Genomic DNA, 6,305 nt, shown 5'->3' on the forward strand with positions numbered 1-6,305 from the left:
AAAAAAAAAAAAAAAAGATGTTTCCATGAGTGTCAGAAGACACTTTATACATTTGAACGTTTTAGGAGCTCGTACAAACTATTAGGTTCAATGAAGTTAGACTGAATGCATTTTCATCATAGGATGAACATCAGCCTATAGTGACCAGGGTCAGAATGGAGTAGATTGAAACAAAGAGCTTCCAGATAGGATGAAGTCTTCTGGGTCCTGGCTGGCTTTCTTTGTGGAGCTTGTAGAAGCTCTTTAGGAGGAACCTTTCCGGATTCTTGTTTGGGGAGAGTAGAATATGTATAGAGTCAAAATTATTCCATTTTTCTCTCTTTTTCTTTTTTTGTTTCTCCAATAATTTATATACTCATTCTCATCCTGATCACTTTCTCCACCCTAGGTCCCCTGTCCTCACAGAATCCCTCCCCCCAACTCCTCTGTTTCTCCTTGAGAGTGTGTAGGCCACCTCGGTATCCCCACACCATGGTGGATCAAGTCTCTGCTGGGTTACGTGCATCCTTTTCCACTGAGACCAGACATGGCAGCCCAGTTAAGGGAACAGATTAGCTTCCAAAGATAGGAAGCAGCTTTAGCACCCCTAACAGTTGTTGAAGGACTCTCATGTTGACTGAGCAGCACATCTACCACATATGTGCCCAGGCCCTTAGTCCAGCCTGTGTATGCTATTTAATTGGTGGCTTAGTCTCTGATTGTCCCCAATGGTCCAGGTTGGTTGAGTCTGTTGGTCTTCCTGTGGAGTTCCTATCCTCTTCAGGGCCTTCAAACCTTCCTCCAACTCTTTCGTAAGAGTTCCTAAGGTCCACTCAATGTTTGACTGTGGTTCTCTGCTTCTGATTCAGTCAGCTGCTGGGTGGAGCCTCTCAATGGACAATTATATAACAGAGTATCCTTAATAATGTCATGGAATGGCGCTTGCCCTTGGGATAGGTCTCTAGTTGGGTGAGTTTTTCTTGGCCATTCCCTCCATCTCTACTCCAGCTTTGCCCCTGCATTTCTTTTAGACAGGACAAATTTTGTTCTTTGTGGCTACTGTGTCGTGGTTGAAACTGATCCTTCCGCTTTCTTCTCCTGCTCCCATACATTCAGCATGTGGACTCTGTCCCCAAATCACCTAGGATACTGTACAAGCATTTGCTGATCAATACTAAGCCATTTTGCAAGCTTGGTGGGTTTTTTATTTTTAATTTTATTCCTTTTGTTTTTGTTTTTCAAGACAAAATTTCTCTGTGAAGCCTGTCCTGCCCTGATAGTACTTGTAGAAACCACATGAGCCACCTTATATGTGTTTGTACAATAAGCCTATGCTTTTGTGCAGTTCTTCATCCACATCTTTAATTTTGAAATTTGTCCAAATTTATAGGTTATACTCTATTTCTCACGATGGCATACGTTCGTGACATCAATACTACCTGAGCCTTTAGAGTCATTGGATTGCAGGTGTATGACGTTCTGCCTACCTCTTGTGTTTGTTCTGAAATTTTTGAATAAATAGGAGTATTTTGCCTGTGTGTATGGATATGAATATCATGTGTGACTCATCTTTACTGTTGTCAGAACATGGTTTCATAATTCCTGATCTTGAAGTAATGGGTAGTCGTTGGTCCCCATGTATATGCTAGAAATTGACCACCATTATGTGGAAGACCAGCAAGAGCTTCCCACTGCTGAGCTATCTCTCCTGCCCTGTGTTGCATATTCATGATCAACATTTATATTACTAGTATTTTCATCTGTCCACTTGTAACTGTTTAAACATGCATTCTTTGTTAGTAAAATTTTATTAATATTGCAGTTTAAACTGGTGCACTTCATGTTTCTGCAAGATGAATACAGAACTGCAGTGAATGTATCATTCTTTGTAGGAACTTCAATAAAAAACTGTGAGGTTTTGTTTGTTTGTTTATTTGTATGTTTCCATGGTTGATATTTTCAGGGAAGTGAGGGTCTTAATATGTAACTTTTGCTGTCCTGGAACATGTTGTATAGACCATGCTAACATCCAGCTCCATGACATACACCTGCCTGTGTCTCTGGGATTAAAGACATGAACAAAAACACCCAGTTTGTCTATCACTTACGTAGTTAGTAGTTGTTCATACAATTTCTCAGATGTGTGATCAGTACTGTTGATCTGTTTCCCCCTGCATCTTTCTCTCTTAATTGGCATTTCTCTTGCAAGGCTATATCCTATTCAAAGGGTTCAGAAGCAACACAGGTGAACCTTATCATTCAAATTCCTTCTAAAATACCATGGTGATTAGATTACAGCTTCTGTGTCAGGAAATAAGTGGAGGAAGCACCAGAATTATATCAATATATTGTCAGGGAAGCATCCATATACTTTTCAGTGATGTCAGTATCATGCCTTGTATTGTGCACATGTATGGGATATTTTAGGATGCAGTGACTTATGATGATGTCCATGTGAACGTCACTGAAGAAGAGTGGAATTTGCTAGATCCTTCCCAGAAGTCTCTACAAAGATGTGATGCTGGAAACCTACTGGAAGCTCACTACTCTAGGTAAGACTGTGAATCCTCTTTTCCTTTCCTAAATAAGGAAATAAATGTTTCTTGGTTATTGATGATATTTCGTTATTTCAGTAGAGAATAAGGAAAATTGAGCTGAAAAATGAGGTTCAATACTGGGAAAATTCACAGTAGCTTGAATTTTGCCTAATTTCCAAAACCATGTCACTCATTTTCTGGTATTGTGTTTTAGGCTACAATTGGGAAGACTATCATATTGAAGACCATTGTCAAAGTTCTAGAAGACATGGAAGGTAATTCTCATGTGCAAGCTGATACAAATATGCCTCTGCGGAAATTTTAATATATTCTGGAAGCTCTAAAGATAAGCAAGAATGTAACATATCAGTCCTTTAAGTGTGGCTATGATTAGAATATTCTCACAGATCCATGTACCTCAATGTCATTTCCCTGATTTGTGTTTACAAGGCGTTCCTCTAGGAAAGAGGGCAAGGCAACAATACCTTAAGAGATAACTTTATTTATTTGTAGCTCCATTAGAGCTATGCTGTGGAACTACCAATCTGTATAGTCTCATGATATTTAGAAGATGCACATTGAATAGTGATCAATATATATCCAAAACCTTTTAATAAACAAATTGTCCATGGTAAAGTTGGTAATACTCATATTCTTGTAGTGACATTGCTAGATTTTTTGAGAGGTTAGTTTATGAGAGTCAAGATTGTTGTCGTGGAAAAACCTTAATCCACACATCTAAAAGGAACAAAAATTCAAATTTTGTGAATGCACTGTGGAAACCTTTCATTTGTTCTTCTTCTTCTAATGGGTTTATCAAGTGTCACAATGGGTAAAAGCCATGTGAGCATAGGGATGTTGAAAGAAGCAAAGAACATCTTTCTGTTCCAGAGCAATTAGAAGTTATATAGTATTCTGCCTTTGGTAGACTATCTGAATATGATGGAAGTTTGCAAATTAATTGGTTTTCTGACTTTAGTGAAAACATACCAAAGTCATACTGTAAGAAAATCCCTATGGCTAATGGAAAATTTGGAAATTCTTCTGTTTGTCCTGGTTCACAGGGCAAATGTGGTGTGATTCACACTACAGGAAAAATTATGAATGAAATCAATGTTTTAAAGCTCTCAGTTGTTTCATTTGTCTTCAGATACATGAAATACATCATATAGATATCTCATATAGAAAAAGGATGTTATAAATGTGAGTCATGTAATAAATACTCTTGCCATCACAGCATTTTCTTTCATTTTATCTTTGTTAGATATTTTCTTTATTTACATTTCAAATGTTATCTCCTTTTCTAGTCCCTCCCCCCAAAAAAATCCCCTATCACCTCCTCTCTCCCCCTACTCCCCAACCCACCCACTCCCATTCCTGCTCCTGGCATTCTGCTATACTGGGGCATAGAACCTTCACAGGACCTAGAGTCTCTCCTCCCATTGATGACCGAAGGCCATCCTATGCTACATATACAGCTAGAGCCACAAGTTCCACCATGTGTTTTCTTTGATTGGTGGTTTAGTTCCAAGGAGCTCTGGGGGTACTGGTTCATATTGATGTTCCTCCTATGGGGCTTCAGACCCCTTCAGCTCCTTGGGTACTTTCTCTAGCTCTTTCAGAGCTGAAAGGGTCTGTCCAGTGGATGATTGTGAGCACCCACTTCTATATTTGCCAGGCACTAGCAGAGCCCCTCAGGAGACAGCTATATCAGGCTCCTGTCAGCAGGCTCTTGTTGGCATCTGCCTAGTGACTGGGTTTGGTGGTTGTTTATGGGGTGGATCCCCAAGTAGGGCAGTCTCTGGATGGTTGTTCCTTCAGGCTCTGTTCCGAACTTTGTCTCTGTAACTCCTTCCATGGGTATTTTGTTCCCCCTCCTAAGAAGGATTCTGAGCTTCTGGGCTAATATCCACTTATCAGTGGGTGCATATCATGTGTGTTCTTTTGTGATTGGGTTTCCTCACTCAAGATGATATCCCCCAGATCCACTCATTTGTCTAAGAATTTCATAAATTCATTGCTTTTAATAGCTGAGTAGTACTCCATTGTGTAAATGTACCACATTTTTTTGTATCCATTCCTCTGTTGAGGGACATCTGGTTTCTTTCCAGCTTCTAGCTATTATAAATAAGGCTGCTATGAACATAATGGAGCATATATCCTTATTACATGTTGGAGCATCTTCTGGGTACAGTATTTTCAAAGAGGCAAAACAACCCATAATATGTGAGAACACTGTGAATATACAAAATGATAAAAACTTAAGATCTGATTCTTCTTTATTATTAGACCAAACTGTAAAAGTAATTCATATTGATGGAATCATTGATCAGGGTAATTAATACAGTAAGGCTTTCACATGTGCCAATTATCATTGCAGGCATGTAAGAAGTCATAGTAGAGGGAAACCCTATGAATGTAATCAGTGTGGTTAAGCCTTTGCAAGACCCAGTCATCTCCAATATCATAAAAGAACCCATACTGAAGAGAAACATTATGAATGTAATCAATGTGGTAAAGCTTTTGCAAGACCCTGTCAACTCCAAAGACATAAAAGAACACATACTGGAGAGAAACCTTATGAATGTAATCAATATGGTAAAGCCTATTCAGAAGAGAGAATTCTCCACTATCATAAAAGAACAAATACTGGAGGGAAACCTTATGAATGTAATCGATGTGGTAAAACCTTTGCAATATCCAGTCATCTCCAATATCATAAAAGAATCCATACTGGAGAAAAACCTTATGGATGTAATCAATGTGGTAAAGCCTTTTCAAGTCACAGTAGTCTCCAATATCATAAAAGAACACATACTGGAGAGAAACCTTATGAATGTAGTCAATGTGGTAAAGCCTTTACAGGTCACAACCATCTCCAAAGACATAAAAAAACACATTCTGGAGAGAAACCTTATGAATGTAATCAATGTGGTAAAGCCTTTGCAAGATCCAGTCATCTCCAATATCATAAAAGAATCCATACTGGAGAGAAGCCTTATGGATGTAATCAATGTGGTAAAGCCTTTTTGTGCCCCAGTAGTTTCCAGTATCATAAAAGAACACATTCTAGACAGAAACCTTAAGAATGTAATCAGTATGGTAAAGCCTTTGCAAGTCACAGTCTTTTCCAAAGACATAAAAGAACACATACTGTAGAGAAACCATAAGAAGGTTATCAGTGTGGTAAAAGCCTTTTCACTAAGTTATTGTCTCCAAAAACATAGGAGAACCCATTTTGGAGAGAAAGTTTATGAATATGATCAAAGTGCCAAAGCCTTTGCATGTCCCACTAGTCTCCAAAACATAAAAGATACCATACTGGAAAGAAACCTTATGAATATAATCAATGTGTTAAAGACTTTTCACAACTTTATACTTTCCATTATTATAAAAGAAAACGTGCAGGAGAGAAACCTTTGACTTTGAATTTGTTCATGCATTAAGAGGAACTTAGTGGCCCATCCTAGTAGGAACATGGAACACATTTGTACTGAGGGTGATTTAAATTTTCTACGTAGTTTTTTATGATGTTTTGTTGAAGAATGTTTTGCTGTTTTTTGCCCTTGTCTGAAGAATGCCCTTGAGGCTAAGGTTAAGAGGTTTATATTAATTGCATTGACAAAGGAAGTCTCAGAAAAACTGAGCATAGTCTTTGGCCTGTGTTTACTCTCATGATGATTCTTTGGATCAAGCATATTAACCTTAGAAAGGAAAAATATAAAATATAAGGGTCAAAGAGAAAAAGACACACCAAGAAGTTCAATGGAGCTAAATCCTGTGATCAAG

The 6,305-nt window shown here is 38.3% G+C and overlaps 1 pseudogene; it reads left to right on the forward strand.

The window, feature by feature from the left end:
• The first annotated feature begins 1,389 nt into the window (after positions 1–1,389).
• On the forward strand, positions 1,390–5,939 carry LOC110308418 (annotated as a pseudogene).
• Positions 5,940–6,305: the final 366 nt, after the last annotated feature.

Source organism: Mus caroli, chromosome 13 (assembly GCF_900094665.2).
Source record: "Mus caroli chromosome 13, CAROLI_EIJ_v1.1, whole genome shotgun sequence".
Classification (NCBI taxonomy): domain Eukaryota; kingdom Metazoa; phylum Chordata; class Mammalia; order Rodentia; family Muridae; genus Mus; species Mus caroli.